This window comes from Xyrauchen texanus, chromosome 28, assembly GCF_025860055.1.
Source record: "Xyrauchen texanus isolate HMW12.3.18 chromosome 28, RBS_HiC_50CHRs, whole genome shotgun sequence".
NCBI classification, from domain to species: Eukaryota; Metazoa; Chordata; class Actinopteri; order Cypriniformes; family Catostomidae; genus Xyrauchen; species Xyrauchen texanus.
The window spans coordinates 6,141,432-6,155,457 of NC_068303.1; the positions used below are offsets into that span (position 1 = coordinate 6,141,432).

A 14,026-nucleotide genomic window follows, 5' to 3' on the forward strand; every position below is an offset into this window, starting at 1 on the left:
TGCATACCTCTGAGTTAAGCTACCATTCACTCCCTGTTTTCAAAATAAGAATAATCCTGTTCTCTCATTTTGCTTCATTAGGGGTGATTTCTCTACAACTGCAAGGGAAGCACAGCTTTCTTAAAAAAATTTCTATGTACAGATGATATATTTATATTATTTGTTTGATTTTTATTAAAACTAGCAGAACTTTTTCATTCGATTAAATGAAAGTCACCTTAAAACTGAACATTTTACCAGGCCTTCATCATTTGTTTTTGGTACTTTTCAGATGCCTTTTATGAATATATTTGTACTGTTTTAGCCTTGTCCCAGACCCAGACTATCAATATTAAACTATGAATATTACCAATGATAACATGTTATAAAATATGGTAAAACAAATTAATAGTGAAATGAGTAAAATCATTTCCACCACACCAATAAAGTTTTTTAAAAGTTAGTTTACTTGTTAACCAAGTTGAAAAAAGTGTCAGTGAAGAGCATGCATGAGATAAAATATGAGACAAGTGATATTTGTGGAAAACAAAGAAAAATCAAGGTAAATGCCAATTGTGAGCAGAATGTTTATATTGCCTGTCATTTCCAATCAAGCTGTAATTTTGTCAAGCTATGTAAAAAGTGTGAAAATATGATTTTATTGTGTGTATTTTGGATACATAAAATCAAAATCATTAAATTAGCTCCGATTATCTTAAATAATTTCCGTGGCCATGATTTTCACACAATACAGAATTTGACGTGCTGTAAATGGAAGCGCAGCGTAGTTCTAGGGGGAAGACTAGCAGCTGTACATCATCACATCATTAGCTGGGTAATTCCTAGCCAATCGCATGTAAGCCATTTCTTTATAAGTCCGCTCACAATCTATCATATTGCTGTTTCAGTGTGCTAACACGGCAACCTCCACCACCCCACCACCACCAGTTGAGCCCTGTCCCGCACAGGGGTAGGCTCCTCGCCCCTGCCTCCTAACTCCGGCAGGACATGACGGTTCCGGGTACAACTCCCTCGGACGGGGCCTATGCCAAAGAGAGAGACATTACTTTCTGTTTTACATCTATCAAATAAATGGCATCTTAAACTTCACTCAAGCCTGCGTGTCTTCCTGATAGAAATGACACTGTGGATGGAATTCTAATGACTTTCAGTAAAAATGACATAAATCTCCTGTGATGCACGTACACACACTGTTGGACATTGTTAGAAGACAAATTAAAAAATCTATTAAGAAAATTATTTTATTGAGACTTGAGCCAAAAGTGCCCAAACCTGAAGAAACAACCTTTGGGCACTTTTAGCACTCTTGTATGTAAACCCCTATGCTAATGCTGTCAACAAAAGTCAATTAAAGTCAGGAGTTGGCAAACCTGGCATCCGATTAATGAAACAAGATTGGAGGTGTGGGTTAGAGCTACTTTGACTTATAAAAAGCACTCAAACATTTTGAGTTTGCTGTTCACAAGAAAGATCAAAAAAGAGATCTCAGTAGACCTATGATCAAGAATTGTTGTTTTGCATGAAGCTGGAAAGGGTTACAAAGTTATCTCAAAGAGACTAGATATTCATCTGTCCACAGCTAGACAAATGGTCTATAAATGGAGACAATTTAGTACTGTGGCTACTCTCCCTAGAAGTGGCCATCCAGCCAAGGTCACTCAAAGGGCACAGCGCAGAATGCTCAATGAGATTAAAAAGAACCCTACAGTGACAGCTAAATACTTGAAAGAATTATTGGAACTATTTTACATCTCTGTTCATGTCTACTGTATGGAAAACATTAAACGGGCATATTGTCCATGGCAGGACACCACAAAGGAAGCCATTGCTTTCCAACAAAATGTGTCCCTGAAGTTTGACAAAGACCACCTTGACACTTCACAATGCTACTGGGAAAATGTTTTGTGGACTGATGAATCTAAGGGGGATTTTTTTTGGAAGAACACTCAGCAAAACGTATGGCATAAAAAGTGTGCCGCATACCAACATGAAAGCATCATACCAGTGGTAAAGTACGGTGGAGGGAGCATCATGATTTAGGGCCTGGACCACTTGGCATCATCAAGGAAAATTAATTCCCAAGTTTATCAAGATATCGTACAGCATAATGTCAGGGTGGCTGTGTGCCAGCTGAAGCTCAGTAGAAGTTGGGTGATGCAGCTGGTCAATAACCCTAATCACTGAAGTAAATCCACAACAGAATGACTTCAAAAAAAGAAAATCCACCAGCCAATAGAGATGCTGTGGAATGACCTCAAGAGAGTCGTTCAATCCAGACATTTTAAGAATATGGCTGAGCTCAAGCAAGGAAGAATGGTCAAAAATTCCTTCTAAATGTTGTGAAGGTCTAATCCGCAGCTACCGGAAATGCTTGGTGGAGGTAATTGCTGCCAAAGGATGATTGACAGGTTATTAAATCAAAGGTTTCAATTACTTTTCCACAGCACTTTGAATTTTTAATAGGCTGTGTTCAATGAAGACATGAAAGATTATAATTTTTTGTGTGTTGTTAGCTTAAGCATATTGTGTTTGTCTAAACTTGTAACTTTGATGAAGATGAGTTTTTTTTAATGACCAATTAATTCCAAAGGGTTAACATACTTTTTCTCCCCACTGTATATATAAACCGTATAGCACCACTGGCTTTATACACACAAAACTGGTGAACAAAAAGCATTCACATATTGCACATGGTCAGTAATAACTGTGTATAACAAGTACCAAGTGAAGTGAATTAGGGTTAAGTGTCTTGCTCAAGGGCTCGATGATGGTAGTTTATTATAGTCAATCATCAGATGTGAACTGACCTTGAGTTGATTACATGATTGCCAAATGGGGTCAGGTGTCTCTGTGTTTTACGAACAACAATCTGACACCTGCAATTTCGGATTTCTTTATCCCATTGGGGGCATTTCCATGACAACAGACCCCGCTGGAGGTCGTCCAGCAGGCTGTGGATGCAGACGTGCACTATGTGGGAGTTAGCACACTTGCAGCGGGGCTCAAGACCCTCGTTCCCGAGCTCATCAAAGAGCTGAGTAACCTCAACCGGCTCGATATCTTGGTGATCTGCGGAGGTGTCATTCTGCCACAGGTAATACCTGACCCCATACGGACACACAGAGACACCGACATGGAAGATGACATATTAGCAGAGGCAAAATTATATTCAGCATGACTGTACAGTACATTTAGTAGAGTTAAGCTCTGTTCTAAACCCTAGAGAATGGCCTTGCTATCTACTGCCTGCATAGGCAGCTGCTTTCTAAGTTACCGTTCACACAACTAAAACATGTCAAGCTTCTCACCTTTATTAATCTTTTAATCTTTAAATCAGCAGTGCAAAAGCAGTGCCTATTTAAAATATTGATTAATCAAGCTATAAGACCATGCATTACATTGATTTTTTCTTAGTAGATTTGGTAGGCAGCCGAGCAGCATAAAAATCAAAGACCCTTCAATGAACTGTGCGACAGTTGCCACATTCATATAGAATTCAATGAATGTGCTGGCACAGGCATATATGCAATAATTTTTAACAATAACTAATAAACCTTTAAATACAGACCTATCGTGAGCTCAGAGGTTTTGAAACACTGATACATGCTTCTGTTAAATCCATCAGTCTGTGTTGAAGAAATACATTACCCATGGTCCTGAAATTAAATGATCAATCAATAAGAGAATGACAGCAAGCCACAACAAAAGAGGTCTGCAGCGACAGCCCACTCTCATGATGCACTGTGAGTGTCACGTCTCAACACTCTCAAACTACTTAGATATTTGTATATATCGGAATATTTTGCAATAAAATTAAAAACTATTGTTTCTAAACTTATAGAGGTGCACTCAGTTTTTTTTTCCTCATTTAAAAAGTTTAACTCCTAAAGACGTGGTATAATTTTGGAAAATACAGTACTGTGCAAAAGTTTTAGGCACATAAGATGTTTCACAAAAGCATTTGTCTTAAAATGGTAATTTTTCAACTTCAGCTTTAGTGTGTCAATAGGAAATATAAATGATAGACTCCCAAACATTTCTTTTGCAAATAGAAAAGATTAGAATAGAAGAACAGGGAGCCCTGCAACAGATGTTATAGCTCACACAGAGACCCCCACTGAACATCATGTCAGTCTGAGGTTACATAAAGAGACAGAAGCAATTGAGACAGCCTAAATAGATAGAAGAACTGTGGCGAATTCTCCAAGAAGCTTGGAACATCCTATCTGCCAACAACCAAGATAAACTGTGTCCAGGTGTAAGTAAGAGATTTGGTGCTGTTTTAAAGGCAAAGGTGGTCACACCGAATATTGATTTAGCTTTTTTACGTTTACTGGACTTTGTTTTACATTAAGTGATAAATTAAAACCATTTATGGTGTTATTTTAGAAGACATCCTCACTATGCAGTATTTTTCACAAGTGCCTAAACCTATGTAGGAAATCATGAGCACTCACATTAAATTGAAGACTCCAGTCATATCAGTAACCTTATAAAAGCTGTTTTATTCTACATGGAGAGGGTCCGCAAATAGGGGTGCCATGTTAGAATCACAGTGCTTACTGTTTAACACTTTGAAAACCCCTGATCTAATCTTTTAATCGTTTTTTCTTTAATTGGCTGATTAGTCTTAATTTGCGCTCATTCAGATCAAATGACTGTAGCTTAAGCACAAGTTGAATTCAAATGGATATAAACATACCAGCTCTTTTAACTTCAGTCTTTTCTTTTTAACCAAAAGGATGTATTTTCTCTTCCAGCAGTATGCAAATAGATTTGGAGATTCATTTACTGTAGTTCAAACTCAGTGCTTGTTTCAGTTGGGCATAATTAGGTCCATCTACACGTTCCAACGTCATGATCCCCTAGATACCTTGTATGCATAGCAACCCGTATTCACGCAATTACGTGCCAATTTGTTGCAAGTTCAATTATGAAGATTCTTTTATCAGCACCCACACATGATGGAAAATAGACAGTGATTTTTAGGGCTGGGCTATCGATTGTATATTCAAAACATATTTGAGATAATTTTGCAGTTTAGGAAAGACAGTGCTGTTGGACTAGTTTTGGGATCCTTTCTTGTATCGCAAGTATAAGATGTTTAATGTAGTTTTGCTTTAAACTCGAGTAGCAAAAAACATTTGTAAACCCAAACCCAAACCTTACCTTAACCATTAGTGAAGTTCAAATTTAATGTTACAGGGAAAAGTGAAACCTCCAAATAATGCTCGTCATTGATTATTCAAAAATCAAATTTTGCATTGCATGAAAATGGTAATTCTGTTTGAAGTAACCATGACCGTGATTTACATTTTTATCTAAAAACAATTAGTGGGAACTAATTGGTTTCAGACAATTAATTATATGCCTTAAGCTTCTAAGTGCACTTTATGTTCTCCGTAAATAATGTGTTTGGTCAAGTCAAGTCAAGTGGTTTTTATTGTCGTTCAACCATATACAGTTAGTACAGTACACAGTGAAACGAGACAACGTTCCTCCAGGACCATGGTGCTACATAAAAACAACATAAGACAAACACAGAACCACATGAGACTACACAGACTAAATAACATACTATATAAAATGCACGTGCAAACGTGTGCAAAAAGTACGGGACAATACATTAAACTACAAAACTTTAACAGGACAATAGGCACAGTGAGAGAGAGAGTGCAGCTCAGACCAGTACACAGTAGTGTAAAAAGATGACAGTTTCTAAAAATGCCAAATGGAAACATAACATACTATGAGATAGTGTTCTATGCACATGGCAATTATTGAGGAAGCAGCCAGGTATAAAGTGACAATAATTAAAGTGCAACTCAGGACACGTGTGTGTGTGTCAGTCCAGTCTCTGAGTATTGAGGAGTCTGATGGCTTGGGGGAAGAAGCTGTTACACAGTCTGGCCGTGAGGGCCCGAGTGCTTTCCTCAGCCTTCGAAGAAAGTAGAGATGCTGCTGGGCTTTCTTGGTAATAGAGCTGATGTTGAGGGACCAGCTGAGGTTCTCCTCCATATGAACTCCAAGGAATTTGGTGCTCTTGACGATCTCCACAGAGGAGCCGTCGATGTTCAGCAGAGAGCGGTCACTCTGTGCTCTCCTAAAGTCAACCATCTCTTTAGTTTTGTCCACTTTCAGAGACAGGTTGTTGGCTCTACACCAGTCGGTTAGCCGCTGCACCTCCTCTCTGTACGCTGACTCGTCATCTTGCTGATGAGACCCACCATGGTCGTGTTATCGGCGAACTTGTTGATGTGGTTCGAGCTGTGCATTGCTGCACAGTCGTGAGTCAGCAGAGTGTACATCGGTGGACTGAGCACACAGCCCTGGGGGGCCCCAGTGTTCAGTGTGGTGGTGGTGGAGATGCTGTTCCCGATCCGGACTGACTGAGGTCTCCCAGTCAGGAAGTCCAGGATCCAGTTGCAGAGGGAGGTGTCCAGGCCCAGCAGGTTCAGCTTTCCAATCAAGTGCTGAGGAATGATTGTGTTGAATGCTGAGCTGAAGTCTATGAACAGCATTCGAAGGTATGAGTCCTTTTTATCTAGGTGGGTGAGGGCCAAATGGAGGGTGGTGGTGATGGCGTTGTCTGTTGAACGGTTTGGACAATACGTGAACTGCAGTGGGTCTAGTGAGGGGGGCAGATGAGCACATCTGGGACCTGTTGAATCGGAGGGTGAGGGCTAGGGTCATTCCCTGCAGTACTTAATGCAGCTGGTGGCCACACCAGACACTGACTGTTACTTTTGACTTTGACTCCCCCTTTGTTCAGGGACACATTTTTCCATTTCTGTTTGTCACATGTCTGTGAAACTTGTTCAGTTGATGTCTTAGTTGTTGAATTTGTTATGTTCATACAAATATTTACACATGTTGAGTATGTATGAAAATAAAAGCAGTTGAAAGTGAGAGGACGTTTCTTTTTTTGCTGAGTTTATATTTTTTGCATTTACTTCATCTCAAGCTTTTATTTTGACAGAAAGTTGAAAGTGCTGTCTTATTTCAACTTTGCCTTTTATTTTGGCAGATTTGACTGTTTGCAATGTAGCTCACTACAAATCTGGTGAAACGCTGTCACCTTCCTGTTTTCTGTGATACCATGCACATTTATGGATTTGTATAATAACTTGTAGTGGTTACAAATGTTTGGAATTTGGCACAAAGTTGTGAACCTACTGCGCTATGCTTTCAAAATGCCCTAATGCAGCTTAAAATAGCATATCCCTGCATGTGCACACAGAACAGGATTTCACCTTTTCACACAGACTATGTATTCATTAAATAATCGCAGCCTTTTGCGGTTTAATATTCACATATTACAATACTGAGATTTTTATGTTATTTAATAGTTTTGCAGCCCTGAATGATCATGAAATAAGTCTATGATGCACTCTTTAGGAAACGTAGTGGGGAATAATTTGGATCCTTCAATCTTCTCAAAATTCACACTATAGCTTAATTTTATATCGCCAGCAAAATTATCGCAATAATATTGTGAATATTCGTTATATCACCCAGCCCTAGTACAGATGACCAATAATGCTAGACGTGGTGCATTTTCATTTGTATTAAGTTCATGAAACTTTTTTCAGGACTATGATTTCCTCTACGAGAGCGCCTTCAGCTGTATCTTCGGCCCGGGAACCAGAATTCCTCAAGCAGCCATGGAGGTTCTCAACAACATCGAAAAAAGCCTGGAGAAGAACCGACAGGCTATGTAAACACTGAACAATCTGTCTTCATTTGCCATATGTCTTCTGATATGTCATCTCGAAATGATCACTTCTCAGCCTTTCGACTGAGATCAAGCGCAAAACATAAATAAAAAAAAAAATAAAAAAAGTAATTTTATTGGCTGAGAATAATTACTTAGAAAGTCCTTTGGTTGTGCAATAGTTATTGTAGCATGATGTAATCAAAGTGAAATAAATGACTTTCTGATTGAAAAAGTGCAACAGCAGTTATTGGTTTTGTCTACAATTTGTATAGTTTGACACGATGCATTAAAACTTACCATAACTTATCATAACATTTTCAATTCCTGTTTGTGCGAAAATATTCATCTTGTATTAATGCGATTTCACTTTTATACAACAGTGCTACTGTATAAACAAGACGTTAATATCAAGTAACTTAAATTTAAGACACGATATGCAGGTTATTTCGTTTATTTTTGTTCAGTTACTGAAAATATTTTTAAACGAAGTTGAGACTGATAGCCTGTCTGAAACGCCGCAAACATGCGAAGTAATAAAATCAGTGAAGCATCTCAGTGCAGTTATACAAATGCCAATCAGATTAGAAAACAGGAACTGACTGTTTTATAAGCTGATGGATGAAATGCACTTTTGCCATTTTGTGATCAATCGCGGTTTCTTTTCTCATCAAATTAAGAACCTTCTATGGACAAAAATACCTTGTTCAACATTGTAAGCACATTAGTGTAATAACACGGGATAATGCATCTCATATAGAATAGAAGCCTCTTTCTCTTTGCTCGGCATGGCTTTTCATGACTTATGGATCTTCTATGATCTCAATCTGATTGGCCGCCATCTGTTTCAGCTAGGATGTTGAAATCTGTATAATTATTTGTTGACTCGCTGACGTGAGTGCACATGACACTGTAAACCCTGGAAAGAGCTGCTGCTCTCTTTGGTGATGTTAAAGCAATAGGCCACATCTGCTTGTGATTTTTCCTGTTTTTCTGATTTTATTATGTTAAAGTTCTGGGGTGTACCAATAAGCTGTTTTGAGTAGCAATCAAATGTTTTGATGCCATGTTCCATGAATACGGTACACTTTTATGTTCTGTAATGTACATTTTAAGCATTAGAGGCAGAATTACTTAAACGCCAAAAACGCATTACAGTATTTAATAGTGTCTTGCATTTTCTGTGCAACCCTGTTACTGCATGATTTTCCCCATTACAAGTCATTTAACATTCAATAAAATTGTTACACCCAGAAAGTACAGTATTCATCAGTGCATGTGTCAAGCTCAACCAAACATTCAAACATGTTACCCATTTTATTGTAAATTTATTGTAATTCTTTTCCCTTTAATCTATTGCGTAATAGCTTAGTTTAGTACTTTGCAACCCTGTTATTCATACTGGCATAGTTAAATGCATTTTATTTATGTAATATTTATGTTTATTAAATTTTTATTACTAAAAAAATAGCAAGATTGCACAAATCAGGGTTTAATCTATTTTTAGGCATCCCAAATTATGGTAAATGGGTTTGAAAATGAATAAAATAGAAAGGATCAAAAACATTAGAGATGTAGAGATTGAGACACGCCAAACACTGAAATCTTTTAGATCTAAATGTGCTTAGGCTCAAAACGTCAAATGCACACTTTGTCAATTTTTTCAGTATTTAAACATATTTTCTTTTCTTTATTCAGATGTCAATATGTTTATGTTGTTTTCCCATGGACACAGTGTGCAAGCATTTTCTTCCTTGCAGAAAATAAAACAGCTGATATATAATTATACGCTGACCATTTGTTGGGAAAGCAAAAATACGTTTTCAAATAAAAATATTTCAAAAGTGTTTTTGATTTGCTTTGCTTTTATTTTGCTTTGCCTAGCTTTGCTTTGTTTTGTTTTTCTTTGCTTTTTGTTTGGTTTTTGTTTTTCGTTTTAATGAAATATTTATATTTTTGGATAAAATATATTATGATGTCCATCACCCCAAATTGGAGCAGCTATTCCTAGTGCTCTTTTCATATTACCCCTGAGCTAATGACCACCTGCCAGCACGTTTAGCCCCCACGTAGCGTTTGTCTGCTAGCATTGTGTCCTAACTTGCCATAAACTTGATTTTCCAAACAAACATGTAGAGGACATGACAGGAAATGTTATACACTCTGACACCCCTGCTGTAGGCCTGTTTATGTTGTTGACAGGTTTATGCTATAATCAATTAAATTGTCACTTTGCAATATTATAATTTCATTGTGCTCCAAGGTACTTCAAAGACGACCATAGTTCTACCACAGTAGTAATGTTAAGACAGGTTAATATGGTAATTTTCATGTAGTTTTTGATATTCTTTTGTTTGGAAATATCTTTACCTGCTGTTGAATTTTATAAAGACTTTCTTCTTTGCCAGTTTGTGAGAAATTGCTTATATATATTTTAATAACACAAAATGTACCTAGAACAATCATCAATCGAATCATCTGTGCTTATCCTGTGTTTTTAAGAATTCTGATAATTCACAGTTGGACCACAAAGTTTTAAGACTAGTCAATTTCCCTCTTGAGAAAAATCTTGTTCCCCTTCTGTCGCTCTCTCCACGTTGTGTCGGAGAAGCGACACTAGGGGGTCTCTCTTGAGCGCCGATATTCACCTCTGATCTATTGAAAAGGGCCAATGGGAGTTGGCAGTCAGTATTTGCATACCCCGCCCCCGGACATACGGGTATTTAAGCGGGGCAAATACGGGAGTTCATTCAGGAAATTTCTTCGGAGCCGATGGTCTGTCTGCAGTTGCTGCGAGTTTACACACCACTATAAAACGTTCCTGTTTCCTCTGACGATCTGCATGCTGTTGGATCTTGACGGCGCACAACAGCGGCTTTCTCCTTCACTTTGCACAGCGTGCATTGTTGCCCCTGAGCGCTTCGACAGCGCAGACACACATACACACTGTGTATATTAAAAGAGTTATTTTCCTTAAAAGAGTAAATTTCTCTAAAAGAGCAAACGCAGCGGCGTTGAACGTCCTTTTCAGGACGCGTCTTTCTGAAGATGCCTTTCCGCCCCTGTGTAGTTTTTGGAGGCTTTGATTTCTCCCCACCTCTGACGGTCATAAAAACCGCCTGGCGTACCTGGGTTGCAAAACACGCAGGCAGCGTTTTTTATGAATGGTCTATGTTTTCAGTACGAAAACATAGCCATGACAGCATTGCGGTCATAGGCTTTCTCTTGTAGTGAGAGAGAGCCGCTTCAGCCGCCTCGCCGCCTCCTTCCCACGGGATTGAGGCAGGCGCTGCGGCGATGAAAACGATCTGGGGTCAATGACGGGCTGCGTTCGCCAGGTGAACCCCCTTGAAACCCCCCGCCTCCCGGCACGCTTGCTGTTTTCCGTCCGGGCTCGGGATGAACATGCTCTCCAATGGGTTATGTTTTCAGCCTGAGAACATAGCTGCAGCAGCGTTGCGATCTCTGCTTTCTTGTGAGGAAGAAAGCCACTTCAGCCGCCCTCCGCCTCGCCTCCTTCCTACGGGATTGACGCAGGCGCCGCGAGCGATGAAGATGATCCCGGATAATGGCGGGCTGCGTTTCGCCGGGTAAAACCGCCGAAACCCCGCCCCTCTGCACGCTTGCTTGCTCCCTCACGAGCTCGGGATAAGCGCGGTCCGCCTAAAGGCCGGCCGGCCGGTCCCTGGAGCTCCCGGACATTGGATGACGACATTACCACTGCATCGGAGAGCGTCACAGCGGCATCGGATGCGGATAACTTGCCTGGGCCGCCACCTACGGGTCTGCTTGCCCAGTCTGAGCCTGACGCACGGAGATCTGCTATGCTTCCCCGGGCTTGATGATTCACGGGCTGGTGCGCCGCCCACAGCCGCCCCCGTTCCTTCCCGGACGTGCACGACGAGCTGAGCGAGCCAAGCTTCCTCGCTCCTCCGCTCTCACTACCCCCGGCGGTAGAACGGTCCCAGACCGCTCCCCCCTGCATGCCATGGCCCCTCCCTGCAAGTCCACCGGGCCAAGGCACTTCAAGATTTGCACTTGGGTAGTGCTGTTCTTGATGTGCTGCAGGAACTGCACTCAGACAGGCGATGTCCACCCTCGTGGTCCAGAAACATAACAAATGGACTGGATCTGGTCGTAGTACAGGAGGTAGACAAAGCACGCTTTCTCAAAACTCATTCGGCGACACCACCTGACGACTCCACCCAGCAGTCCTCAGTGGTGAAGAAACAGACGGAGGCCAGGTCACACGTCCTGCCCCGCCGCAAACCTGCCGCCAGGGGCCATGCCCTGTCTGCTCGCTGAGAGCGTCCTCCTGCGGCTTTCAAGGAAGAAAGGAAGTGGTGCTCCGCCTCAACGAACGAGAGCGGGCCTAGCTCTCAGCCCCGTGTTGAGCTCCCCGCAGAAAGAGGACGCCCCCTCGTCTCACGGACCCCCTCGAGGACCCAGAAGGCTCCCAGGCGCTCCTGAGACGACCGACCCAGAGACCGAGATGTTAGCTCCGGAGGTGGTAAGACCTCTCCATTCCCCGGTGGAGGGCCGGGAGGAGAATTCTTTGTTTTTATATTTTCCACATTCTCAATAATAGAGCTATTTCCTTTGCCTCTGGGTCACCTGGCCGGCAAATGCCGTTCTCACGGCAATCTGCTTTCAGATTACGACAGTCCCGGTACACCGGACGCGGCGATCCCGCCTTCCGCCAGCCGGTTCAGACGAGTCCAGAGGACGCCAGCATCAGACCTCCTCCTCAGTCACGAACCCGCCCCCTGCCGGGTGCGCGGAGCAAGGTAAGTGCTTTGAGTCTATTCTCAGCATCTCAGCCTCAGGCCGCAACGAAGCCGCCCGATGCTGCATTACCTGTTCCGCCCCGCTGCGAGGCCCCGCCGGGTACGTCCAAAATACTCGTCCCTTTGGTGCCCCTAGCGTAGAGCTGGGAAGCATGGCTTTCGCTTCCCAACGCATCACGCTGGCTGCACCGGACCATTCGACTCGGTTACGCAATTCAGTTTGCCCGGCTCCCGCCCCCCTTCAGGGGCGTCCGCGGAAATCACGACCCTCTTAGCCAAGGGCGCGGTAGAGCCCGTCCCTCCAACCGAAATGTGGAAGGGTTTCTACAGCCCTTACTTCATTGTACCCAAGAAAGGCGGCGGCTTACGACCAATCCTTGACTTGCGAGTTTTCAATCGGGCCTTGTTAAAACTCCCGTTCAAAATGCTCATGCAGAGAAATATTCTGGCTGGCGTTCAGCATCTAGATTGGTTCGCAGCGGTAGACCTGAAGGACGCATACTTCCACGTCTCAATTCTGCCACGACACCGACCCTTCTTATGGTTCGCGTTCGACGGCCAGGCGTTCTAGTACAAAGTCCTCCCCTTCGGCCTGTCTCTGTCCCCTCGCGTCTTTACGAAAGTCGCAGGCCCTTGCCCCGCTACGAGTAGCCGGCATCCGCATTTCTCAACTACCTCGACGACTGGCTCATCCTAGCACACTCTCGAGAGTTACTATGCACACACAGAGACCAGGTGCTCCGGCACCTCAGCCGTTTGGGGCTTCAGGTCAACTGGGAAAAGAGCAAGCTCACTCCGGTTCAGAGCATCTCTTTTCTCGGGTTGGAGTTAGACTCAGTCTCAATGACAGCACGTCTCACGAGTGAGCGTGCTCAGTCAGTGCTGGACTGCCTCGCTTCCCTCAAGCCAGGCACAGTGGTCCCTCTAAAACTTTTCCAGAGGCTCCTGGGGCATATGGCGTCCTCCGCGGCAGTCGCGCCGCTGGGGTTGATGCATGTGAGACCACTCCAGCACTGGCTCCAGACTCGAGTCCCGAGACAAGCATGGCACCACGGCACGCATCGGGTAAGGATCACCCCCGCCTGCCTCAAAACACTCTGACCCTGGACAGACCTCTGCTTTCTACGGGCAGGAGTGCCCCTGCAGCAGGTGTCCCGACGCGTCCCGACGCGTCCCGGTCACAACCGACGCCTCCCGGTCCGGGTGGGGTGCCGTGTGCAGCGGGCACGCAGCAGCGGGCCGTTGGAAAGGGGCCCCGCTGCGTTGGCACATCAATTGCCTGGAGTTGTTGACCGTCCTTCTTTCTCTCAGGAAGTTCCTCCCGTTAGTTCGGGACAAACATGTCCTCGTGAGATCGGACAGCACCACAGTGGAGGCGTACATAAATCGCCAAGGCGGCGTACGCGCCCACCACATGTCACAACTCGCCCGCCGTCTCCTCCTATGGAGCCAGCAGCGACTCAAGTCGCTGCGCGCCACTCACATCCCCGGCAAGCTCAACGTCATAGCGGACGCGCTATCACGA

The 14,026-nt window shown here is 43.1% G+C and overlaps 1 pseudogene; it reads left to right on the forward strand.

Annotated features, from left to right (window-relative positions):
• The window catches only part of LOC127622433 (methylmalonyl-CoA mutase, mitochondrial-like), a 38,180-nt pseudogene extending 30,459 nt beyond the window's left edge, over positions 1 to 7,721 (forward strand).
• The last annotated feature ends 6,305 nt before the right edge of the window (positions 7,722 to 14,026 follow it).